This window comes from Schistocerca piceifrons, chromosome 11, assembly GCF_021461385.2.
Source record: "Schistocerca piceifrons isolate TAMUIC-IGC-003096 chromosome 11, iqSchPice1.1, whole genome shotgun sequence".
Taxonomy (NCBI): Eukaryota; Metazoa; Arthropoda; class Insecta; order Orthoptera; family Acrididae; genus Schistocerca; species Schistocerca piceifrons.
Window position 1 is genome coordinate 150,043,031 of NC_060148.1, and position 27,773 is coordinate 150,070,803.

General features: G+C 43.5%; 1 protein-coding gene across 1 annotated transcript in view; it reads left to right on the forward strand.

Moving 5' to 3' along the window:
- Nucleotides 1-854: 854 nt before the first annotated feature.
- The window catches only part of LOC124720156, an 80,356-nt gene continuing 53,437 nt past the window's right edge, over nucleotides 855-27,773 (forward strand). The window contains exon 1 of the mRNA XM_047245464.1: nucleotides 855-938. The gene's annotated coding sequence lies outside the window, so the exon portion shown is untranslated. The remainder of the gene's footprint in view (nucleotides 939-27,773) is intronic.

Genomic DNA, 27,773 nt, shown 5'->3' on the forward strand with positions numbered 1-27,773 from the left:
GGTACAGTGACAATAAAAATGCAGCATTTGTACGATGATCTCGATGCTGTGAAAATGATTGTTTTTCATGTTTCTGCGACACATCTGTGGTATAAAACAATGGATATAGTCCAAATAAAGGGTATTTGTTTTTCATTTTTGCCTTACAAAATTAAATTGTTATGTTTTCTTAACTCAAGCAATCTCCGGAAGATGTGTCGCATGTAAACGTAGAACAACCGAATTTCGGTAACCGTTTTTCGCTGTCGTGTTTACACGCTAAGGTCTGAAGCGGACTTGCTAGCCCAGTTAAATATTGCTACTGGAAAACAGCAGTTACAGTCTCTGATTTAGTCGGCGCAATCACTATTTCTCTTCAGACGAGGTGTAAATTGCTTCAGTCTGATAGTTCCACTGTACAAAAAGCCACTCCGTCCATATTAGCCGAAAATTTTTAAAAACATGGCGAAAGCTGACAGCCTAAGCACATTTCAAAACCGGTTGCGCTTACATGGAAGCGGAAATCGGTTTCGGCATTGGAAAACCGGCGATTAGAAACTGATTTCCAGAATCGATTTTGTACCACCCAGAGCGGTAATGGGAAATCGGTTTACGAAATACTGTTCTGGGAGCCCCATGTAAATAGAGTGTGTATTGCTAGTTGTACGGCGCAGTACCAGACGAACAGACTGTGTGACGTGGAAGGAGGCAGGAGGTGCGGCAGTGCTGACACCGACGTAGACGCCTCGCTCGCTCTGCCGCAGCCGTTCCCTCGCCTGCCGTGGATCGAGCTGGCAACGGTGCACTGTGACGTCAGCGCTGGGTGGGGGGCAGAGCGCGCCCCTGCTATTTCTGCGGCGCGGTTCAGACTGAAGAGCCAGGCGGCTATCAGCGCATAACGTAGCAGTGTCTTCTCGGAGGTTCTACGTGTCTTCTCTACGCGGGAATACCACAGGAAGGTAAGGCGGTCAGCTGACTTCTACTGGAATTTCTGGAAGCTGCTGATGTTGTTCTGCACGCTTTTGTGTGCTACAGTCGCGTAACAGAGCAAAGTCAAGGAACTGCACCTCTCTAATACATTCTTATAATATGGCCGCTACGGCCGGCTTGTTTGGCCGTGCGGTTCTAGGCGCTATTGTCTGGAACCGCGCGATCCCTACGGTCGCAGGTTCGAATCCTGCCTCGGGCATGGATGAGTGTGATGTCCTTAGGTTAGTTAGGTTTAAGTAGTTCTAAGTCTAGGGGACTGATGACCTCAGGTGTTAAGTCCGATAGTGCTCAGAGCCGTTTGAACCAAGGCCGCTACGAATAAACGGGTGGCGAATAGTGTGTTAAGTTACCGTATCGAGTACTTAATAATTTATTACATGTTATTTATCGCCGTGCTAGTCATTTAACCGCCGAAAACTTTAGCGAGAATAACGTGGAACGAACGGAAAATAGCGCCACATTCAGTGAGGTAGTGTTCCGATGTGCCATTGTCGATCCCTGCAGAATTGTCGTACTACAGATGCTTAAAATGAAAACCGCGCGTACTTGATTATGTCACTGCATCGAAATACCATACGTTCGTAGGACGCAAGTTCGTGAAAACCATAAAATTTAGCACTTTGGACTAAGTGAGTTTTCTGCCTCTGATTCTACCAGTCGCGGTTATCCGTATTATTGAACCACCAGCCTGCAACCAGAGACAGGTTATAGGGCTAACATAGATTTAATTTATAACATTTCACGTAATTTGACCGAATTTAAACCTTTAAACTGCCGTCATATACTACTGGTTAAGAGGTATACTCTTATATTATGGGTTTCACACCGTAAGAAAAGTATTACAACTGGAAACTTTAACGTGTCTCGAAGCAGCGGAACTCACGACGCTAAAATACCCGGACATTACTCACTTTTGAGAATGGGGGCGACTTACAACAAACTCTCAACATTTCGAACACTAGAGATATTTCTGTTTACTATTAAAAACAGTCTTGATCACAATTTATTTAGTACTGTGACCAGTTTCACTAGTAGTGATTCTCTAGCAGAAGGAGGCTCTTACTCATTGGTCTGAAGATGACCACAGTAGTGATCGAAACCGGTCACTACTAGTGATTCTCGAGCAGGATTGATCTGAAGTAGAGTTGGGCAACACGATTCTTTTTCCCGATTCGATTCATACGATTCAATCTCACATTGCGAATCGATTCCTACGATTCGTTCACGATTCATTCTAGTCTGCGATGGCACGATTCTTACGGAATGCAAAATGTTCTACACCTTACTCACAGATGGCAGGACATGTCTGAAATCGTCAATGGGGTTAGAATCGAACTGTGTCAGAAATAGTGTATTTATGAGTAAACATGCATATGACGTTACAAGTGTGATTCTCGATTTATACGTGTAATGCCTTAATTGACGAAAGGTCATGTTTGATTTGATTGCATCTATTGTTTTATTTCAGTATGCCAGGGAAGAGGAGTCGATTTGTGCGAAAGGTGGTGCAAAATTGCTTCCTTTGTTCACATGCATCCTCCACTTGACTGCCATCTGGCGGTCGTAATCATTCGTCACGACTCGGCATGATTCGGAAGTTGGCTTCGAAGCATAGCGTAGTGCATACTAAGAATCGATGAACCGTTGGAACTTGGAATCGTCACGACTCGGAAACACGCAATCGTTCTTACGATTCTCTTGAACGACGATTCGTCCGTATCACGATTCGATTCTTTATTTAGAGTCGTTCAAATGAACGACTCATTCACGAATCGCCACATCTCTAGTCTGAAGATAACCACAGTAGTGGTCGAAACCGGTCACCGTACTAAATAAATTGTGATGAAGACTCTTTTTAATAGTAAATATTTGTAACATATTGATCACTGTCAATCCCATAATGTATTCAAAAGAGATATTTCTTCCTCCCTCCCCCCCCCCCCCCCCCCACACACACAGTTTTGCTGTTAGTGCAGTCAGCTTCGGCATCAGACAACAAGTTTTAATTGATTACTTCGTTGGGACAGACTCTATTCGCTACACAGTGTGCGGGCAGTATGCACACCCAGCATTGAAAGCATCGGCAAAATTATATCATTGTGCGGGGCACACGTCAGCAGAGATGACGTCATAAACATTTATACTCGGGAAAAACTTTCTTCTGTTTAAAACGGAGCGCAGACTAACAAAGACTGTCTGATCTGATCCATTATAAGTGGTTTTTGAAAGCCTATGACTGTGAAAACAATAGGTTTCTTTACAAATAAATCTTCTGCGGCCAGTCACGATTTTCTTTATTTACTTTTCACACGACGGGTTTCGGGAAATGATTCCTGTTTTCAAGTGCGTTTTTTGTGTGTGATGCCACTTGACAATGGGGATCATTTCCCGAGACGTGTGAAAAGTAAATAAAGAAAATCGTGACTGGTAGCAGTTGATCTATTTATAAGCAAACGAAGACTATATGAAGGGCTTATTTCAATAGTGGTACAAGTCCCATTTTTGTTCATATTGAGATACAGAGTCCTAAAGTTAAATGAGCGCTGAAAAATCTGCAGTTGAGATACCAGAAATATTCAAGCATATGGCTTCTTGCTAGAGATGCACTTTTCTTTCAGTTTGTTTGGATCATTAATGTCGGAAGCATTATAGGCAGAAAAGTGGAGGTAATGGACTTGTACCACTGTTGAAATAAGCCCTTCATATCTATCTAATGTTTCATAATGAAAGTACTTCGTGACTTCGAACACACACAAAGAATAATTTAAAACCGTTACTAAATTTTTCCTCGCTTACATACTTAACGTAAAATATTATAAACGTTAACTCAACTTGTAAAAGTAACCAGGCGTCATGGGCTCGTGAATCAGGAACATGTGGCGTCATGCCAACATGGTTCTGGCGATGATACACAGCGCATTTATTTCAATATTTTTACAACTTCCTGGAATTTAATTTGTGGTTAACGAACGGCCTGTTGCGTTTCCAAACATTTTGGTTAGATGGAGGAGAAGATTTGGTTAGTAGTTGGCGAATTCTTGAAAAATTAACATAATGTTCGTGCTTCGTAAAATAAAACCTTTCCTATCCTCTTTTTGTCGTTCTGTGACGTCTCCACTTCTGTGATTTGCTGATGGAAGGGGAAGCGATCAGAACCCCACGCTTTTCTTGTTCTGTGCAACGCTGCGGCGGTTTGTGTGCCTGTTCTCGTTTTAAAATTTGCGTGATAGGAGAGCATGGTGTCTTGACAATTGAACGCAACAAAGATCTCTTTCAGACGCTTGGAGTTCCATGCAGTTTGTTGTGCAGCAAAGTTGTTGCAAAGGTGCTTGCGCGTTAGTCGTATCTTTTGTTGCAGAAGAATGAAGGTTACCGTTTGTGACGCTGTCACCACTTTCGTTTCTTGACGTTCAAATGACATGATTAATGTGCAGTGCAATGTTTTATGTGCAGCCTATAACCATGGTAGAATCTAGATTTAATGTGTAATTTCCAGTGCAATAATTGCGAGAAACGTGGTAGAGTTCTCCGTTATTAGTTTCAATTAAAAGACAGAATCACATAGGAATTACATTTGTGGAGGCATTTGCTAATTATGTTTGACAGAAACCTATAGCAAATTTTAATTCGTTTGACCACGTACTAAATGTTCCAGAAGCCTTAACGTAACTGATGGTAAGTCACTCTTTTGGAAAGCCAGTGACATCATTTACTGACACTTTAGCATGACAAAAATTACTGAAAATGACCCATTTGGAAGAGTTCAGAAATGTCGTTAGTCAGTTAAACTACACATCGTTATGAAACGCAGTTTTGAGTACCAAACTATAGAATTCGTAATTGTAACCCTGCGTTAACAAATTAGCATATCTACCAAGTATTGCGCAACATGATAATTACCTTCGTTAGTAGCTGCATTTCATTATAACCACCCGGTACGTTCATGCCTCCATAAAAAGAAGAAAATTCGTAAAATTTTCTCCGTCTGGTTTGTAGGTTGTGGTGGCCGAGTGATCTGTTGCGTAACCCGAGGTCTAGGTTAGGTTGACGGGTGACAGAATGGTTGGCAGTTTGCGGAGCCAAAGAAATGGGACGTCATAATAACAATAATTCTTCCTATGGCGCATATTTTTTACTCGTGTTAGGATTTCAAAGAGTGTTTTATGTTAGTTTTGATGACATCGTGGATCGAAGCAGTTGTAAAGTTCATTATGTTTCAGCATTGGGCACCAGTCGTCTGTAGTGTAACTTTCCGTATGCACAAGATGCACGCAGCCTTTCTACATCTACATACATACTTCGCAATCCACCACCATACGGTGCGTGGCGGAGGGTACCTCATACCACAACTAGTATCTTCTCTCCCTCTTACACTCCCAAACAGAACGAGAGAAAAATGACTGACTATATGCCTCTGCACGAGCCCTAATCTCTCTTATCTTTGTGGTCTTTCCGCGAAATGTAAGTTGGCGGCAGTAAAATTGTACTGGAGTCAGCCTGAAATGCTGGTTCTCTAAATTTCCCCAGTAGCGATTCACGAAAAGGACGCCTCCTTTCCTCCAGAGACTCCCACCCGAGTTCCTGAAGCATTTCCGTAACACTCGCGTGATGATCAAACCTACCAGTAACAAATCTAGCAGCCCGCCTCTGAATTGCTTCTATGCCCTCCCTCAATCCGACCTGATAGGGATCCCAAACGCTCGAACAGTACTCAAAGAATAGGTTGTATTAGTGTTTTATAAGCGCTCTCCGTTGCACGAAGAGGCATCGGTGCAGCCACACATGATAACGTCTGATAAGTGTGCACGGGCCACGGCGCGCTGGCGCAAGTCTCTCCCGCTCCCAGACAATACCGACCCTGCTGTTGTGTCCACAGCGTATTTTTTTTTTTCGTTTGCTTCCTTTTACTACGTCTGCCTATTAAGGTTCCGTTTCTCGTGCGCATTCAGATTTTCCTTGGCCCATTGGCCGAGTGGTCTAAAGAGGAACAGATGGATCTGAAGAATATTACCGTGCACACTCAACGCGAGTTATCGGTAGCATCTAGTATGACTACTCAAATGTGTAATGAATACTCGAGTTGGACTTTCTGGTGCTAATATTATGACGAAACGTGCCTTTCTTCATTGCAATGGCAACGCATATCTATTACTAATGGCCTGCTGAATAATATTTTACTTCATTTGATACACACATAGTGGATATGATGATGTTGTGGTCTTCAGTCCTGAGACTGATATGATGCAGCTCTCCATGCTACTCTATTGTGTGTAAGCTTCTTCGTCTCCCAGTACATACCGCAACCTACATCCTTCTGAATCTGCTTAGTATATTCATCTCTTGGTCTCCCTCTACGATTTTTACCCTCCACGCTGCCCTCCAATGCTAAATTTGTGATCCCTTGATGCCTCAAAACATGTCCTACCAACCGGTCCCTTCTTTTTGTCAAGTTGTGCCACGAACTCCTCTTCTCCCCAATTCTATTCAATACCTCCTCATTAGTTATGTGATCTACCCATCTAACTTCAGCATTCTTTGTAGCACCACATTTCGAAAGCATCTATTCTCTTCTTGTCCAAACTAGTTATCGTCCATTTTTCACTTCCATACATGGCTACACTCCATACAAATACTTTCAGAAACGACTTCCTGACACTTAAATCTATACTCGATGTTATCAAATTTCTCTTCTTCAGAAACGCTTTCCTTGCCATTGCCAGTCTACATTTTATATCCTCTCTACTTCGACCATCATCAGTTATTTTACTCCCTAAATAGCAAAACTTCTTTACTACTTTAAGTGTCTCATTTCCTAATCTAATTCCCTCAGCATCACCCGATTTAATTTGACTGCATTCCATAATCCTCGTTTTGCTTTTGTTGATGTTCATCTTATATCCTCCTTTCAAGACACTGTCCATTCCGTTCAACTGCTCTTCCAAGTCCTTTGCTGTCTCTGACAGAATTACAATGTCATCGGCGAACCTCAAAGTTTTTATTTCTTCTCCATGAATTTTAATACCTACTCCGAATTTTTCTTGTGTTTCCTTTACTGCTTGCTCAATATACAGATTGAATAACATCGGGGAGAGGCTACAATCCTGTCTCACTCCTTTCCCAACCACTGCTTCCCTTTCATGCCCCTTGACTCTTATAACTGCCATCTGGTTTCTGTACAAATTGGAAATAGCCTTTCGCTCCTTGTATTTTACCCCTGCCACTTTCAGAATTTGAAAGAGAGTATTCCAGTTAACATTGTCAAAAGCTATCTCTAAGTCTACAAATGCTAGAAACGTAGGTTTGCCGTTTCTTAATCTTTCTTCTAGGATAAGTCGTAAGGTTAGTATTGCCTTACGTGTCCCAACATTTCTACGGAATCGAAACTGAATCTTGTAATGTTACGTTAAATGAAATTTTAAGATATCTAAATGTATCAACAGCCGTCAACGTTTTTCGTAATCACGCTTCAGCCACGTAGTTTTTTTTTTTTTTTTAATTTCAAACATTGTGTACAGTTACAGCCTCTGCAGCCATCTGCTCTGATTGTCGCGTTGTTAATGCGCAGTATGAAAATGGCTGAGGCTGCTTTCTGTTCCGTGCCGCGCGAGATAAGCCGAGCGGTCTCAGGCGCTGCAGTCGTGGACTGTGCGACTGGTCCTGGCCGAGGTTCGAGTCCTCCCTCCGGCATGGGTGTGTGTTTGTTTGTCCTTAGGATAATGTAGGTAAAGTAGTGTGTAAGCTTTGGGACATGACTTTAGCAGTGAAGTCCCATAAGATTTCACACATATTTAAACATCTGTTCCGTAGTGAAACACGCGTATGGAATACGGTTAAAAAGTGGCGAGAAATAGACTGTTCTTAATGTTTTTCGTAAATTTACAAAGGTAATCGACTTTGAAGTTTTCCCAGTCACTGTATGTAACGCAATTGGTACATAAACCCAGCTCGTACACGTAGCGGAGTCGGTAGCATAATGAAATGTTTAACGAAATTCAGTTAATGTTCGCTAGTTCAAATCTCCCCACTATCATTTTTTTCCTCGTTCAGTTTGAAATACCTACATCTCGTAATTATAAAAGTCATCATCATTTTGTATGAATAATTGTTGTTTTTAATTACATATTGAACGCGAAATTCCAGTATTAATTTGAAATACAAATTCTTAATTATCGATGTTTTATGAAAGAGTGTTCGTAAAAGTTGCTTAAATTAAGAAAACTTAACAATTTAATTTTTAAGGCAAAAGTAAAAAAACCAGATCCTCTCTCTGTGGATTATGTCCATCGTTTTGTACCTCAGAGGTGGATAAGTATTGTAGAAACATGAAAAACAATTATTTTCACAACATCGAGCAAATCATACAAATGCTCCATTTTTTCATTTGCTAATGTTAAGCAGTTATTTCAGCTTGAAGCACCCATGACTTCTGGAAATCAGAGACGGAAAGGTGCAGCTCCGATCTTTTATTGTAATCTGGATCTGATTATTATTGAAGGAATAAATTCTCTTTCTCATCCTGTTGGATACTTTATCTGAATCAGCAGAACCGAAAATGATAGTATTGTCGATGCTATTGCTTAAACAATAAAATATTTAATTAATATGAACCCAACAGAACTGATACGGAGGCAAGTTAAGGGATTTGTCGCGAGATATAAGAAGACCGTTAAAGCTGCCAGGCGTGGTCGAACTAACGGACGGAGCTTTTTCGCACGTCACTGCCGAATGCTGGCGGGATATAGAACAGCTGGTCACAAAAGGGGGAGAGAAAATGCGGCGTCTGGTTGGCTTCGTGGATTCTGTTGTTGATAGGCACGTTATCAAAGTAGCAGGCGACGCTTCCAGAACTGGAATGTATTTCTTGGATTCGGATCAGGAAGGAGCTAAGAGATTACCAGACGACTGACTGTAATTAATACCCGGCTTCAGTATTGAACAGTACGGTGAAACACAGCTCGCTCAGAAAAATTTCACTCTTGTTTGCAATCAGAATTCTGTGTCAGGTGGGAACGAGTGCATTTTATGCCTTCCGTCTGGTCACCTAAGAAAAACGTGCTAGTGCTGGAATTTTCTACGATTATTACTTCATTCTCTTTAAAAATTGATGACATTCGAAGCTATGTTGTTTTTGGTTCGTCTCTTTGCACATCTGAACTGCAACTGCTCACTTCACTGCAGGTTAGTTGGACCGCTGGCTGGCCTGCGCTGTCCAAGTTTAATGAGCCGGTAAAGCTGATGTCCCGCATTATCGCCCAGTCTGTGTGCGTGTAACACAGCACAAAACGTATCCTTATGATCGCACTTGACTGTACTGGTCACATCTTGACTTCCGCTCCACGTGAAACGAAATCCAATGAGATTGAAGCAAACGCTGAAGAATACATGGCGTAATGTTTACATCAGGTTTATTCCTATGGTGAACAGAGTATAGGTGGAAACCAATGGTGAACTCCCTCACAAATTCAGTATGCCCACAACGAAAAATTAAACTTGATAATTTTATCTGTATATTTTGAACCGCCTTGAACCATTTCACACAAAAAGAGAACGTAATCGACCCTTCAGAATTGGCCAGCCTTGGTGGCCGAGCAGTTCTAGGCACTTCGGTCTGGAACCACACGGCTGCTGCGCTCGCAGGTTCGAATCCTGCCAAGGGCATGGATGTGTGTAATGCCCTTAGGTTAGTTACGTTTAAGTAGTTCTAAGTCTAGGGGACTGATGTTAAGTCCCATAGTGCTTAGAGCCATTTGAACCAATTCAAAATTGTATTCAAAGTTTATCTTTCCAGGTAAGTTCTCATATTGTTCTTTTGAAGACCTAATTGTTTCAACAAAGTGTAATATCAGCAGAATTGATGCATCAAGTTACTATTGTACTACCAAGAATTCGGACTAAAAACTGCGAAAGTTTGAGACTTTTCTTCTGATCAAAAAGTTGCTGTTGTTAATCCGTTGTGGCCTGAGGTTCAGGACTGTATCCACTATTTGTCTTCACCAAAAAGGCACTTTGCTACCAAAATTTCAATCGTAATAATCGTCTCTTAATCCATTTCTAAAAGATTACAACATTTGAAAATATGATTTGTATGAGATGTTACTGCATGATTTTAGTCCTTTGTGGTAAGGAGATATTTTATAAATTTGATATCTTGTCACTGTGGTCGTTAGTCCAGGGACTGGTTTGATGCATCTGTCCATTCTGCTCCATCCTGCGCAAGCCGCTCCATCTCCAAATAACTACAACCTACATCCTTCTGGATCTGCTTACTGCTTTCATCTCTCGGTCTCGCTCCACGATTTTTATTTGTAAATACTAAATAGGCCATCTCTTGATGTCTCAGAATGTCCTATCAGCTGATCCCTTCTCCTAGTCAGTTTGTGCCACGAGTTTTCTCGTAAATTCTATTCAGTACCACCTCATGAGTGACATGATCTACCCATTCAGCCTTCAGCATTCTTCTGCAGCACACCATTTCACGAGCTTCTGTTCTCTTCTTGTCTACACTGCTAATTGTCCAGCTTTCACTTCCACATATCGCTACACTTTCAGAAATCCTCCCCATTGTTTGATTCTGTATCTGATAATAACAAATTTTTCTTCGGAAACGCTTTTCTTGCCATTGCCCGTATACATTTTATACAGGGTGTTACAAAAAGGTACGGCCCAAGTTTCAGGAAACATTCCTCACACACAAATAAAGAAAATATGTTATGTGGGCATGTGTCCGGAAACGTTTAATTTCCATGTTAGAGCTCATTTTAGTTTCGTCGGTATGTACTGTACTTCCTCGATTCACCGCCAGTTGGCCCAACTGAAGGAAGGTAATGTTGACTTCGGTGCTTGTGTTGACATGCGACTCATTGCTCTACAGTACTAGAATCAAGCACATCAGTACGTAGCATCGACAGGTTAGTGTTCATCACGAACGTGGTTTTGCAGTCAGTGCAATGTTTACAAATGCGGAGTTGGCAGATGCCCATTTGATGTATGGATTAGCACGGGGCAATAGCCGTGGCGCGGTACGTTTGTATCGAGAGAGATTTCCAGAACGAAGGTGTCCCGACAGGAAGACGTTCGAAGCAATTGATCGGCGTCTTAGGGAGCACGGAACATTCCAGCCTATGACTCGCGACTGGGGAAGACCTAGAACGACGAGGACACCTGCAATGGACGAGGCAATTCTTCGTGCAGTTGACGATAATCCTAATGTCAGCGTCAGAGAAGTTGCTGCTGTACAAGGTAACGTTGACCACGTCACTGTATGGAGAGTGCTACGGGAGAACCAGTTGTTTCCGTACCGTGTACAGCGTGTGCAGGCACTATCAGCAGCTGATTGGCCTCCACGGGTACACTTCTGCGAATCGTTCATCCGACAATGTGTCAATCCTCATTTCAGTGCAAATGTTCTCTTTACGGATGAGGCTTCATTCCAACGTAATCAAATTGTAAATTTTCATAATCGACATGTGTGGACTGACAAGAATCCGCACGCAATTGTGCAACCACATCATCAACACAGATTTTCTGTGAACGTTTGGACAGGCATTGTTGGTGATGTCTCGATTGGGCCCCATGTTCTTCCACCTACGCTCGATGGAGCACATTATCATGATTTCATACGGGATACTCTATCTGTGCTGTTAGAACATGTGCCTTTACAAGTACGACACAACATGTGGTTCGTGCACGATGGAGCTTCTGCACATTTCAGTCGAAGTGTTCGTACGCTTCTCAACAACAGATTAGGTGACCGACGGATTGGTAGAGGCGGGCCAATTCCGTGGCCTCCACGCTCTCCTGACCTCAACCCTCTTGACTTTCATTTATGGGGGCATTAGGAAGCTCTTGTCTACGCAACCCCGGTACCAAATGTAGAGACTCTTCGTGCTCGTATTGTGGACGGCTGTGATACAATACGCCGTTCTTCAGGGCTGCATCAGCGCATCAGGGATTCCATGCGACGGAGGGTGGATGCATGAATCCTCGCTAACGGAGGACATTGTGACCATTTCCTGTAACAAAGTGTTTGAAGTCACGCTGGTACGTTCTGTTACTGTGTGTTTCCATTCCATGATTAATGTGATTTGAAGAGAAGTAATAAAATGAGCTCTAACATGGAAAGTAAGCGTTTCCGGACACATGTCCACATAACATATTTTCTTTCTTTGTGCGTGAGGAATGTTTCCTGAAAATTTGGCCATACCTTTTTGTAACACCTTGTATATTCAGTAATTTGGCCATCATTTATTTTACTGCCCAAATAGCAAAACTCATCTACTGCCGTAAGTGTCTCGTTTCCTAATGTAATTCCCTCAGTATCACCGTATTTACTTTGACTGCATTCCATTATCCTTGGTTTGCTTCTGTTGATGTTCATTTTATATCCACCTTTCAACACACTGCCCGTTCCGTTCAGCTGCTCTTCCAACTTCGTTGCTGCCTCTAATAGGGTTACAATGCCATTGCCAAAACCCCAGACTTTTTATTCCTTCTCCCTGTACTTCAATTTTTGCTCCAAATTTTTCTTTTATTCCTTTACTGCTCGCCCAATGTAGAGATTGCATGTCAGTTGTAGTTTAGAATAGCGTCTCACTCCCTTCTGAACCACTGTTTCCCCTTTGACTCTTCTAACTGTTGTCTGCTTTCCGTACAGTCTGTAAATAGCCTTCTGCTCCCCATAATTCACCACTGCTATCTTCAGAATTTGAAATGAGTATTCCGGTCAACATCGTCAAAAGCTTTCTCTAAGTCTACAATTGCAGTTTACCTTCCGTTGTTTGTTCGTGGTATGGAAGACGTCCACACGTGCAGTGGCTGTTGGCACAAAAAGCCGTTAAAAATGAATGGGAAAGATCGGAGAGAGGATAAGAATTTTCATTATATATTGTGCGGTCGAATAACCGATGGGTACGTAAAATTTGCTGTGAAATGACATTGCAGTACCATACAACAAAATTCGAAGATTTAGCCGCCAATGAAAGAGGCATAAGTTACAACGCGCTGCAGACGGGATTCATTGTCTTCTACAACAATAAGTTGGAGCACTTGGAGAAATTGGTGGTACGAACAGAAAATTCCTGAACTCGCAAGCATTATTCTGCTGTTGCTTGGCAACCGTTTATATTTTGTTACTAGTTTGGATGAACTCCCAACCTTACTTCTGTTTCCGAGACCGTTTGCCTTTTTGGTGGAAAGCGCCCCTGACCATCTGCAGACATGACTGACTCATCTGCAAGCCAAGTCTCGTTTCAAAGACAAATCCCTGCAACGTTAAAACTGTCCAAGACGTCTACATTGCTTTCCGCACGTAGAGTACCCACGTCTCCATAATGAGATTGGAGAAATTCTAAAATATTTTGATCAACATATGTGTGTAAGACTTTTTTCCTATTATGAGATTAAAAAAGCGCTATAACGAGGCACCTTGGGTGCGACAATCCGCAAAATTGTCTTGAGTCTGTCCGTATGCCGACATTTTGTACCATATGAAAAGTATGTCTTCCTTACACCAAAAATAAATACAGAAAAATTTGTCGTGTTTTTTTTGTGTGTGTTGTTGGAAAATATGAAATATAAAACCAAGTCTTAGGCAATGCGGCAACACTGCAATTTGCCAGGCGTAGAAGTATGAAACCGAAATGTGGCTGCATTAATTACACGTCTCGTGTTTGAAAATAATTAACAGTATTTTAGTCAAAATAATCTCCATTGCCACTTAGAAATTTCTCCCATCTCTCCGGCAGGCTATGAATACCGCTCCAGAAAAACAGTTGTTTTCAAGCGAACAAGTCAACGAGCCATTTTCGTGCATTGTCATAAGCTAGAGCGTGTCCCAGTGATGTTAATGCATGATAATTGGACGGAGCCAAGTCTGGAGAATAAGCCGCATGCCCTAGTATTTCCTAACTGAACGCATCAATCGTTTTCCTCACTCGTTTTGCTGTGTGTGATGGGGCGGTATCATGGAGCAATATGACTGTGTTGCCTTTTTTTCATATTCCCTTCGTTTTTCACGTAATGCTCGATTTAAATCGATCATTTGCTGTTGGTAGCGATCAGTGTTAACGGTTTCACCACGTATTAGCAGCTCATAATAGATGACACCCTTCTGATCCCACCAAACACAAAGCATTGTCTTCGTTCCAAAGCGATTTGCTCTTGCAGTGGATCTCGATGCTTTGCCCGAATTCACTTCTTGATTTACGTCGCTTAGGACTCTCAAAATATATCCATTTTTCATCATCTGCCACTATTCGATAGAGAAACGACTTTCTTTTGTATCTGGTGTTCTCTGTATTTGCTTGCGCACCCATTTTCCGACTTCCTGCACCTTTCCTACAGATTTCAACCGAAGAGAAACCGCTTTCTGCGTCACATTCAATTGGTCCGCGAATTCCTGTTGAGTATCATCTTCGTCGAATAAGGCCTGCGATTGGCTGTCTTTGAACTTTTTCGGTGGTTTCCCGCGCTCGTTGCTTCTCAAGTCAAAATCACCAGTTTTGAATGTTTTGAGCGTCTCGAAACACTGTTTTTTTCCTAAGAGCATGTTCGCCGAAAGCTCCGACAAGCACTCGAAGCGATTCTGCAGCAGTTCAAATGATAACAGAAAACCAATACTGACCGCAAATCGTAGTTCGTAGGCACAAAACTCGAGATGTTTATGTGTTTGAGACAGATACCGATGAACGGGACTTGGGTTACTGTGTGTTGATATTCGTCGTCCGCCGTTACTGGAAGCAGATGGGGCTGCAGACGCGGTCTCACGGGCCATACACTGACGGCTAGCAGCTTCTGTAGGGAAATTCCAGTTTCATACTTCTTCGTAGATATGTTGGAACACGTGAGGCGATACTGACTCGACGACTTATCTTAGAAAATAGATTGAGGAAAGGCAAACATACGTTTCTATCATTTGTAGACTTAGAGAAAGCTTTTGACAATATTGACTGGAATACTCTCTTTCAAATTCAGAAGATGGCAGGGTTAAAATACATGGAGCGAAAGGCTATTTACAATTTGTACAGAAACCAGATGGCAGTTGTAAGAGTCGAGGGGCATGAAAGGGAAGCAGTGGTTGGGAAGGGAGTGAGACAGGGTTGTGGCCTCTCCCCGATGTAACTCAATCTGTATATTGAGCAAGCAGTAAAGGAAACAAAAGAAAAATTGGAGTAGGTATTAAAATCCATGGAGAAGAAATAAAAACTTTGAGGTTCGCCGATGACATTGTAATTCAGTCAGATACAACAAAGGATCTGGAAGAGCAGTTGAACGGAATGGAGAGTGTCTTGAAAGGAGGATATAAGTTGAACATCAACAAAAGCAAAACGAGGATAATGGAATGTAGTCGAATTAAATCGCGTGATGCTGAGGGTATTAGATTAGGAAATGAGACGCTTAAAGTAGTAAATGAGTTTTGCTATTTGGGGAGCAAAATAACTGATGATGGTCAAAGTAGAGAGGATATAAAATGTAGATTGGCAATGGCAAGGAAAGCGTTTCTGAAGAAGAGAAATGTGTTAACATCGAGTATAGGTTTAAGTGTCGGGAAGTCTTTTCTGAAAGTATTTGTATGGAGTGTAACCATGTATGGAAAGGAAACGTGAACGATAACTAGTTTACACAAAAAGAAAAAAAAATGGTTCAAATGGCTCTGAGCGCTATGGGACTTAACTTCTGAGGTCATCAGTCCCCAAGAAGTTAGAACTACTTAAACCTAACTAATCTAAGGACATCACACACATCTATGCCCGAGGCAGGATCCGAACTTGTGACGGTAGCGGTCGCGCGGTTCCAGACTGTAGCGCCTAGAACCGCTCGGCCACCCTGGCCGGCACACAAAAAGAGAATAGAAGCTTTCGAAATGTGGTGCTACAGAAGAATGCTGAAGATTAGATGGGTACATCACATGACTAATGAGGAGCCGGCCGCGGTGGTTTCGCAGTTCTAGGCGCTCAGTCCGGAACCGCGCGACTGCTACGGTCGCAGGTTCGAATCCTGCCTCGGGCATGGGTGTGTGTGATGTCCTTAGGTTAGTTAGGTTTAAGTAGTTCTAAGTTCTAGGGGACTGGTGACCACAGATGTTAAGTCCCATAGTGCTCAGAGCCATTTGAACCAACTAATGAGGAGGTATTAAATAGAATTGGGGAGAAGACAAATTTATGGCACAACTTGACTAGAAGTAGGGATCGGTTGGTAGGACATATTCTGACGCTTAAAGGGGATCACCAGTTTAGTATTGGAGGGCAGCGTGGAGGGTAAAAATCGTAGAGGGAGACCAAGAGATGAATACACTAAGCAGATTCAGAAGTATGTAGTCTGCAGTAGGTACTGGGAGGTGAAGAAGCTTGCACAGGATAGAGTAGCACGGAGAGCTGCATCAAACCAGTCTCTGGACTTAAGACCACAACACAACACTTGTACACCTGGTAAATGCGGCACCTCCACAGTTTGTGTGCTCCATGGCACTCGTGTCAGGGCACGTCCCGCAGGCAGAATTCTTGGATTCTGTTGCTTTTTCTATGGCGGTATTGCACAGTACTTTTTACGGCGCTTTTTCCCAATAGGGGTGCTGCCGGGGATCCCGCGCAATAGTGTGTCCGAACAAGGCTATTGCACAGGACGTTTCACAGCGGGGGAAGACGGTGCAGCTTGACCGCGGCGAACCTGTCGCAGCCTGACCGCGGCGAACCAGTCGTGTGGAATAGCAATAAGGTGCACGTCTTCCCCGCCCTCTAACATGGCTTCTCGCTCGGTAAGCTGCGCGTATTCCCGTGTGCGATGTAGAAACGCAGATTTTCCCCTTAAAAGTTTTGCTACACTGCACGTGACAAATATAGCAGGAGCGGAGAATTAGTGTTATTAACTGCAAGGCTTTCACTCCTTGCCTATGGAAAATGAAAAGTGCGTATTAGACACTGAAGAGCCAAAGAAAGTGGTACACCTGCTGAATACCGTGTAGGGCCCCACACGAGCACGCAGAAGTGGCGCAACACGACGTGGCATGGACTCAGCATGTCTGCAGTAGTGCTGGATTGAACTGACATCATGATTCCTGTAGAGTCCATCGATAAATCCGTAAAGTGTACGAAAAGGTTGAGATCTCTTCTGAACAGCACATTGCATAGAATCCGAGATATGCTCAGACATGTCCGAAAGAACAGACACCATTGATGGCTCGCAGCCGTCTAGAACGGAATTAGAATTATATATTAATACCGTCAGCTGCTGCTTGGTTCAAATGGCTCTGAGCACTATGGGACTTAACATCTATGGTCATCAGTCCCCTAGAACTTAGAACTACTTAAACCTAACTAACCTAAGGACAGCACACAACACCCAGCCATCACGAGGCAGAGAAAATCCCTGACCCCGCCGGGAATCGAACCCGGGAACCCGGGCGTGGGAAGCGAGAACGCTACCGCACGACCACGAGATGCGGGCTCAGCTGCTGCTGCTTACATGGCAAACGCCGTATCCATCTGAGCCACCGAGGACACACAGGATAGTGCGACTGAAGGGACTATCTCGCACACGCCGTCCGCGAGACCCACAATCTCACCTTATAAGTCCACACACTACATACGTAATGCCCCTATCCAACACAGTCATTACTCGTGAAATACATTCTTACCAACTGCTAGGAGTTCGGGAGATCCCGGGTTCGAGTCCCGCTCGGGGCACACATTTTCACCTGTCCCCATTGGTATATATCAAAGCCCGTCAGCAGCTGAAGGTATTAATATATAATTCTAATTTCGCTCTGTAATGTTGTGGGTCTTCTGCGGTTATAGTGATACAGGACCCCTCATACGTCTAGATACGACTCTGACAGGTGACACGTACGTGAGCATCCTGTCTGATCACCTGCATCCGTGCCCATTGTGAATTCCGACGGACTAGGGCAATTCCAGCAGGACAATGCGACACATGTCCACAATAGCTACAGAGTGGCTCCAGGAACAATTTTCTGAGTTTAAACACTTCCGCTGGCCACCAAACTCCCCAGATATGAACATTATTTAGCGTATCTGGGGTGTCTTGCGACGTTTTGTTTAGAAGAGATCTCCAGCCCCTCGTACTCTTACCGATTTACGGACAGCCCTTGCAGGATTCATGGTCTCAGCTACCTCCAGCACTACTTTAGACATTAGTAGAGTCCATGCCGCGTCGTGTTGCGCACTTCTGCGTGCTTGCGGGGATCCTACACGATGTTAGACAGGTGTACCCGTTTCTTCGGCTCTTCTGTGTGTTGTTGTATGTGTGCTAAAAATTAAATTTACGTGTTTTGCGAATGCTAAGTACTTTGCTCAAGCTAAAAAGTTGCTCTTGAAAATAAGATGGTAGTCATTCCTCAGAATTCTCTTAAACGTGTGTCCATTGTTCCTTACGACATTGCTAATTCTAACTGAATACATATCAAAATTAAATGTAAATATGAAATGTTGAGTTCGAATATGACATTATCCACGATGCGTACAAAAATTGAAAAGCATTAGTATACAGTCTCTGCTACTGCAGTGCTTCCTCGTTGTGCAAGCACGTCGAAACTTTTGGCGCACTATTTTCGCTTTTGCTTTACGGTTCCTGGCGGGACGTCCATAAAAAGATTGATATCATGGCAGCTCTACTTCAGCAAAAGTACCTTTCTGCAGTTTTCTGCGTAAAATGTGCCTGGTGCTCTGTAGAGTTAGTTATGGAGTACACAGGACACAAGCACCACATTGTTTATTTTCTGTATTCGAGTCTATCGTTTTATGATTGATTTGTAATCTGAAAGCTAGAATCCCAAACACATTTCCCGCAATTATTCGACAATGGGATAGGCGGTAATTGAAAACCATTCTCTTACGGTTTAGTACCTTCACTCTATAGGGCTACATAAAATCATGGCTTTTGGCGAAGACTTCGTCTCCTACAAAAACATACCGCAGTTTCTGAGCCACAACACAAGATTCACACGGTATTTTCAACTTATTTTTCTTCAGCTTGTCGTAAAATAACAACACCGTCAGATATCCGGTCATTGGTTCCAAAGTCTACCATAATGGACTCGTAATTTGCGTTTAGTATCGCATGCAAAACGATGCTACGGTTGCCGTTATAGTTATCAATCTTCAGAAAGAGGATTAATCCGCAAGTGTTTGCCATCGATACGACCAAGACATTTTGGAAATTGTCATTTTCTTCAAACTTTTTCCGCAATGTAAATCCATTCCGTGAGACCTTGGAAACTGAAACATACGAAGAAAAAAACACAGCTACAAAGAACCAGAAGCCTTGAATTATTACTTTGCCATTTTTTTGAATTTACAACTTACCTTTATCGTCTAGTAAACTCATCAGAAGATCGAAACAAATTAGGAAAGATATCCGAATGGTGTGATAATTGGCAATCGAATCCAAATAATGAGAAGTATGAGGTTTGCTTCACGAGTGCTAAAAGAAATCCGTGAAACTTCAGTTGCACGATAAATCAGTATATCCTGAAAGCCGCAAATTCATGTAAATACCTAGGAATTAGAATTACAAACAATTTAAATTGGAAAGAAGACACAGAAAATATCGTGGGGAAGGCAAATCAAAGACTGAGTTTTATTCGCTGAACACTTGAAAAATGTAGCAGGACCTACTAAAAGACTGTCTACACTATGCTTATCCCTCGTCTTTCGGAGTACTGCTGCGTGGTGTGGGATTCTTACCAGATAGGAGTAACGGAGTACTTCGAGAAAGTTAAAAGATGAGCAACGCGTTTTGTATTATCGCGAGATAGAGAAGAGAGTGTCACTGACATGTTACAGGATTTGAGGTTGATATCGTTAAAACAAACGTAGCGGATGAGTCTTCTCATGAAATTTCAATCACCAGCTGTCTCCTCGGAATGCGAAAATATTTTGCTGACGCCCGCTTACACAGGAAGAGAAACGATCATCATAGTAGCACAAGGCAAATCAGAACTCGCACGGAGAGATTGAGGCGTTGGTTTTTTCCACGCGCTGTTGGAGATTGGAGGAATAGAGAATTATTGTGAAGGTGGTTCGATGAACCCTCTACCAGGCACTGAAGTGTAATTTGCAGAATATCCAAGTAGGTGTAAGTCTAGATGTAGATGTACCTTCATTTCTCAAAGCATTGAAAATTGCAGCACAAGTTTCTGGCATAATGTTAGAGACTCTTGCTTATGGAGTAACCGCGCTGTAGTGTAAATGAGTACTTAGTTACGGTCATTAGCTAACTACACTATGTAATCAAAAGTATCCGGACACGTGGCTGAAAATGACTTACAACTTCGTGGCGCCCTCCATCGGTAACGCTGGAATTCAATACGGTGTTGGCCCACGCGTAGCCTTGATGACAGCTTCCATTCTGGCAGGTGTTTAGAAGATTTATTGGGGAATGCCAGCCCATTCTTCGCGGAGTGCTGCACTGAGGAAAGGTATCGATGTCGGTCGGTGAGGCCTGGCACGAAGTCTGCATTCCAAAACATCCCAGAGGTGTTCTGTAGGAGTCAGGTCAGGGCTCTGTGCAGGCCAGTCCATTACAGGGTTGTTATTGTCGTGTAACCACTCCGCCACAGGCCGTGCATTATGAACAGGTGCTCGATCGTGTTGAAAGATGCAATCGCCATCCCTGAATTGCTCTTCAACAGTGGGAAGCAAGAAGGCGCTTAAAACATCAATGTTAGCCTGTGCTGTGATAGTACCACGCAAAACAAGGGGTGCAATCCCCCTCCATGAAAAACACATTACCACACCATAACAGCACCGCCTCCGAATTTTACTCTTGGCGCTACACACGCTGGCAGATAACGTTCACCAGGCATTCGTCATGCTCATACCCTGCCATCGAATTGCCGCATTGTGTACCGTGATTCGTCACTCCACACAACGTTTTTCCACTCTTCAATCGTCCAATATTTACGCCCCTTACACCAAATGAGGCGTCGTCTGGCATTTGCCAGCTTGATGTGTGGCTTATGACCATGAAATCAAAGTTTTCTCAACCCCCGCCGAACTGTCATAGTACTTGCAGTGGATCCTGATGCAGTTTGGAATTCCTGTGTGATGGTCTGGATAGATGTGTGCCTGTTAGACATTACGACCCTTTTCAACTGTGCACTGTCTCTTGTCAGTCAACAGACGTGGTTGGCCTGTACACTTTTGGGCTGTACGTGTCCCATCATGTTTCCACTTCACTATGACATTGGAAACAGGGGACCTAGGGATGTTTAGGAGACTGGAAATCTCGCGTACAGACGTATAACACAAGTGACACCCAATCACCTGACCACGTTCGAAGTGCGTGAGTTCCGCGGAGCGCCCCATTCTGCTCTTACCATGTCTGATGAATACTGAGGTCGCTGATATGGAGTACCGGGCAGTAGGTGGCAGCACAGTGCACCTAACATGAAAAACGTATGTTTATGGGGGTATCGGGATACTTTTTATCGCGTAGTGTATCTTAATGTTGCTGCTGATTTCTCATTCGGTGCTACAGCTCTTGTCAGCAGCGTGTCCTCGTTGTAGACAAGGACTGACAAGGGAAAGCAAGTACGCTTCATTCATTCTTATGTAATTCTCGAAATCGTCGCACTCAAAAAGTGGCAACAGCTTTAAGCGAGGGAACACCTCTCTTCTTTGCAACAATGTCTTCATCCTAAACTTTGATCTCCTTCTCCTGTTTTTCCTCAGGCAGCCATAGAGTTCCACAGCCGAAAGTGCACACAGTGACAGCAAATAACGTTATCGTCCACTCTTATCATACTTCACACAACAGACTGATTGTGTGGTTTCACAACCGAAAGTGCACACACCGACAGCAAATAACATTATCGTCCATTCTACCGTTATCCAAACAGCAGACTGATAGTCTGTGTGGGAACGGACACGGTGGAACACTTTACACGTCGACAAACGGCGCGTTTTCCCACGCGGTAAAATGAGGCCGTTCTGCAGGTACTGGGGTGGCAAGTTCGCGCCGCTAGAGAAGGCAGACAACTTTCTCGCCAGTTAAGTGAAGGCAGGTTTTGTAGGCGAATTGTGGGAAATTGACCCCAAGTAGGTGGCTTACAAAAAACTCGTTCGACCTATACTTGAGTATTGCTCATCAGTGTGGGATCCGTACCAGGTCGGGTTGACAGAGGAGATGGAGAAGATCCAAAGAAGAGCGGCGCGTTTCGTCACAGGGTCATTTGGTAAGCGTGATAGCGTTACGGAGATGTTTAGGAAGCTCGAGTGGCAGACTCTGCAACAGAGGCGCTCTGCATCGCTGTGTAGCTTGCTGTCCCGGTTTCGAGAGTGTGCGTTTCTGGATGAGTTATCGAATAAATTGCTTCCCCCTGCTTATACCTCCCGAGGAGACCGCGAATGTAAAATTAGAGAGATTCGAGCACGCACGGAGGCTTTTCCGGCAGTCTTTCTTCCCGCGAACCATACGCGACTCGAATAGGAAAGGGAGGTAATGACAGTGGCATGTAAAGTGCCCTCCGCTACACACCGCTGGGTGGCTTGCGGAGTATAAATGTAGATATAGTGTTCCCGTGTCATCACCACAAGATGGCGAGCAAGAATTTTATCGCATCGTTGCTCCGAAACAAACGTATTACATGGTTCATTTCCCTAGAATTCACTGGTGCCTGTTTCTTAGCTCCTGTCATACAGTTTCGTGAGCAGGCGTGAGAAACACCTTTCCAAACCATAAAAGGCCTGTAGTGGATCAATATACGCAGCAGCCGCGACCATATAAATGGATGTTTACGAGACAGACGCCATTGGATGTTACGACTTCTCGCAGTGCGTGTGTCCGTGACGTACACAAAGGCACAAAGGTTTCCTCACTCGATTTTGATTAATATATTCTGTTGGAAAACATTATATCATCTTTTACATTATCGCATTAGTTGCTGATGATGAACTAGTAATCGTCTCATTAGTGCTGGAATGCAATGAACTGCCAAAGAAACTGGTACAGGCGTTCGTATGCAAAAAGAGATACGTAAACAGGCAGAATACGGGGCTGCGGTAGTAACGCCTATACAGGGTGAAAAGTATTTAAAACCGACAAACTCTGGGAGGTTGTAGGAGACATCAAAACAAATATTTTTCTCCAATGTCATTTGTTCCTATGAGGATTATTTAAACCGGTGGAGGCCGTATTACGATCTTCATTTGTTAGAGAGCGTATTACTCTCTTCAGTTGTAGGCAACTGCTGTCCACCAGTGTAGTAGTGCATTGCCTCTGTTTACTAATGGAGCGATACACCTGGAGTGTAACGCACCACAACGGACGAGCTGCACATCGGGTTTATCAACAACAATATCCTAATCGCCGTATCGCACATCATACGACCTTTGCTACTGTGTACCAACGTCTGCGTGATACCGGGTCATTTAGCAGATTACCTGGACAGGGACACCGTCGCACGGTAAGAACGCTGCAATTTGAAGAAGCTGTCTTGCAGCATGTGGAGCGGGATCCTTCAGTCAGCACTCGTGCAATTGCACGTAACGTGGGGACGAATCAGACGTTTGTAGGACAGTCCTTCGAGAACAATCGTTACGTCCATTTCACTTACAGCGTGTCCACAACCTGGAACCTGTTGATTATCCACCCAGAGCACGTTTTTCGCAGTGGTACCTGGAACAGTGTGAATTGCATCCTACATTTCCATCCTCTGTGTTGTTTACCGATGAAGCAACGTTCGGGCGTGATTGGAGTCTTCAACATGCAGTATTCGCATGTTTGGAGTGAGGATAACCCACATGTCACAGTTACTAGCGCTCATCAAGTGCGGTTCTTCGTTAATGCGTGGGTCGGTGTTGTTGGGGACTGTTTAATGGCCCGTATCTGGTACCTAGGCCATTAAATGGCAGGCACTATTACAATTTTCTCGCCAGAGCATTGCCAGAATTGCTGGAAGACGTCCCGCTCCCTACAAGACAACACATGCGGTTCCAAGATGACGGGGCGCCGGCACATTTCAGTCGTCGTGTGCGTCGATTCCTGGACCGACGGTTGTAACCTAAGTTTACGTGTCAATGGAGGCATTTATGAAAATCTGCTGTAATTGAAATTGGATTGTGTTAATGTGTTGTCTCTTGGTCGTAAAAAAATGGACAAGTATTTGTTGGTTGAATTAATTTTCCGCCAGAGAAATCTTCCTTTACCGGTTTAAATACTCCTCATAGGAAAAAATGACATTAGGGAAAAATATTTGTTTTGATGTCCCCTACAACCTCCCAGAGTTTGTCGATTTAAATACTTTTCACCCTGTATAAAACAAGTGTGTGGTGCAGTTGTGAAATCAGGGCAGATTATCAATATTTAAGTGAGTTTGAACGTGGTGCTGTAGTCGGCGCACGAGCGATGGGACACAGACTCTCCGAGGTAGCGATGAAGTGGGGATTTTCTCGTACGACAACCATTTCACGAATGTACTGTGAGTATCAGCAGTCCGGTGAAACATCAAATGTCCGACATCGTTGCGGCCGGACAAAGATTCTGCAAGAAAGGGACCAACGACGACTGAGGAGAATCGTTCAACGTGACAGAATAGCTGCAGAATTGGGGCATCAACAAGTGGCAATGTGCAAAACATTCGGCCAAAAATCATCTATATCGACTTTTGGAGCCGAAGGCCCACTCATGCACCCTTGATGACAGCACGACACAAAGCTTTACGCCTCGGCTGGGCCCTTCAGCCCCGACACTGGACTGTTGATGACTGAAAACACGTTGTCTGGTCGGACGAGTCTCGTTTCAAATTGTATCGAGCGGATATGGAGACAGCCTCATGAATCCATGGACCCTGCTTATCAGCAGGGGACTGTTCAAGCTGCTGCATGCTCCGCAATGGTGTGCAGTTGGAGTGGTGTGGGACCTCTGATACGTCTAGATACGACTCTGACAGGTGACATGTATGTAAGCATCGTGTCTGATCACCTGAATCCATTCGTGTCCATTGTGAATTCCGACAGACTTGGGGATTTCCAGCAGGACAATGCGAAGGCCCAGGAACATTATTGAGCATATCTGGGATGCCTTGCAACGTGCTGTTCAGAAGAGATCTCCACCTCTTCGTATTCTTACGGATTTATAGATAGCCCAGCAGGAATCATGGTGCCAGTTCCCTCCAGCACTACTTCAGACATTAGTAGAGTCCATGCAACGTCGTGTTGCGGCTCTTCTGCGTGCTGGCGAGGGCCCTACTCGACATCAGCGAGATGTACAGTTTCTTTCGCTCTTCAGTGTATTGTTGTTGTTGTGGTCTTCAGTCCAGAGACTAGTTTGATGCAGCTCTCCATGCTACTCTATCCTGCACAAGCTTCTTCATCTCCCAGTACCTACTGCAGCCTACATCCTTCTCAATCTGTTTCCTGTACTGATCCCTTTGTCTCCCTCTACCATTTTTACCCTCCACGCTGCCCTCCAATACTAAATTGGTGATCCCTTGATGCCTCAGAATATGCCCTATCAACCGATCCCTTCTTCTAGTCAAGTTGTGCCAAAAATTTCTCTTCTCTCCAATTCTATTCAATACGTCCTCATTAGTTATGTGATCTACCCATCTAATCTTCAGCATTCTTTTGTAGCACCACATTTCGAAAGCTTCTATTCTCTTCTTGTCCAAACTATTTATCGTCCACGTTTCACTTCCATACATGGCTACGCTCCATACAAATACTTTCAGAAACGACTTCCTGACACTTAAATATATACTCGATGTTAACAAGTTTCTCTTCTTCAGAGTTTCTCTTTCCTTGCCATTGCTAGTCTACATTTTATATCCTCTCTACTTCGACCATCATCAGTTATTTTGCTCCCCAAATAGCAGAACTCCTTTACGACTTTAAGTGTCTCATTTCCTAATCTAATTCCGGCAGCATTACCCGATTTAATTCGACTACATTCCATTATCCACGTTTTGCTTTTGTTGATGTTCATCTTATATCCTCCTTTCAAGACATTGTTTTGTTCATTCCGTTCAACTGCTCTTGCAGGTCCTTTGCTGTCTCTGACAGAATTACAATGTCATCAGCGAACCTCAAAGTTTTTATTTCTTCTCCATGGATTTTAATACCTACTCGGTATTTTTCTTTTGTTTCCTTTACTGCTTGCTGAATATGCAGATTGAATAACATCGGGGAGGGGCTACAACCCTGTCTCACTCCCTTCCCAACCACTGCTTCCCTTTCATGTCCCTCGACTCTTGTAACTGTCATCTGGTTTCTGTACAAATTGTAAATAGCGTTTCGCTCCCTGTATTTTTCCCCTGCCACCTTCAGAATTTGAGAGTATTCCACTCAACATTGTCAAAAGCTTTCTCTAAGTCTACAAATGCTAGAAACGTAGGTTTGCCTTTCCTTAATCTGTTTTCTAAGATAAGTCGTAGGGTCAGTATTGCCTCACGTGTTCCAACATTTCTGCGGAATCCAAAATGATTCGGCTGAGGTCGGCTTCTACCAGTTTTTCCATTGGAATTTGTGTTACTATTTTGCATCCGTGGCTTATTAAACTGATAGTTCGGTAAATTTCGCATCTGTCAACACTTGCCTTCTTTGGGATTGGAATTATTATATTCTTCTTGAAGTCTGAGGGTATTAGGCAATTTAATTTCTGGAGTTTGGGTTTAAGAATGTTGCCGGTGGCTGCCTTACCCCTGGTACATCTATGGTTTGATCGTACAGGGCTGACACATAGAAATTGTTTTTACAGCTGAAAGCAGGGTCATATATGTTCCCGTTTCAGCGTAAATGAACTGGAAGCTGCCGACACAGGCTACATATAGAAGGGCATATTTGTTTGTACGACTTGTGACCCGTCTTGTTGTCGGGAGTCTGTCAACGGTACTCACAAAAGAATTAACGCCTGTTAACGGTGCTAATATGCTGACATCAGTTTAAAGAGATAAAAGCACAGTTGAATTACAGAATTATTGATATTTGCTGTGTTTAACCTCCAAGGAAGAAGTTATTTTCAGATTGTGTAAGTGATATCAAAAGGCCGGAATGTGTACGACGCCCTTCTGCTAACATCATTGACGAATGCGGGTTGCCACTGAGCTCGGAATAGAATTGAAAGAAAATTACAGGTTCCCTCAGAAACGCCCTCTTGCATGAGAAATGTTACTGCGTCTTTGCAAAACCAAAACGAGGGGTAAAGCTATCGCTGATGAATTAGACAGCGTACTTTCGAATAGAGAAACAAGGCTAGGCGCACGTTTACGCTCTGACAAGAGTACTATGGGAAATCTGAAGCTAGTAATCGGCCTCAGTGCACGATAATTCTAACTGCGTATTCCAGTGTGTTTACCTAGATTCTAAATCGAACTAACATAGTGCCTAGTTACTCTGAAACAAACATAACTCGGTGGTTACAATCTTTGTACGGTGCCTCTCAGACGTGTAGACCCACTGTTCTGACGATTAGAGTTGTAGTAAGCACTACGAAACGGATTGGCATTTCGCGAATCCGGATTGACGTGACCTGTTTGCAGCACGTGGAAGTTTGTGCGGAATACGGGTTCGAGTTCCGCTTCGGCACAAATTCTCATGTTCCGCGAACAGCGGACGTCAGTTCGGATTCGCGAAATACGAATACAGTTCACAATAAATATGAAACTGTTCCCCATCTAGATGAACCTAAATGTCGATGGCAACGTTTCTGCGGTGGCTGTGTTTGTCACGCCGTAACAACTTGTGCATAGGCAAGAAAAATCGAAGAAATTGCGATTTTGTAAGTTTTTCACTAGTGTCAGATGTTACGCTTGCTTATCTTCTGTATTAACGAGTTGACTTAACAATGAATCG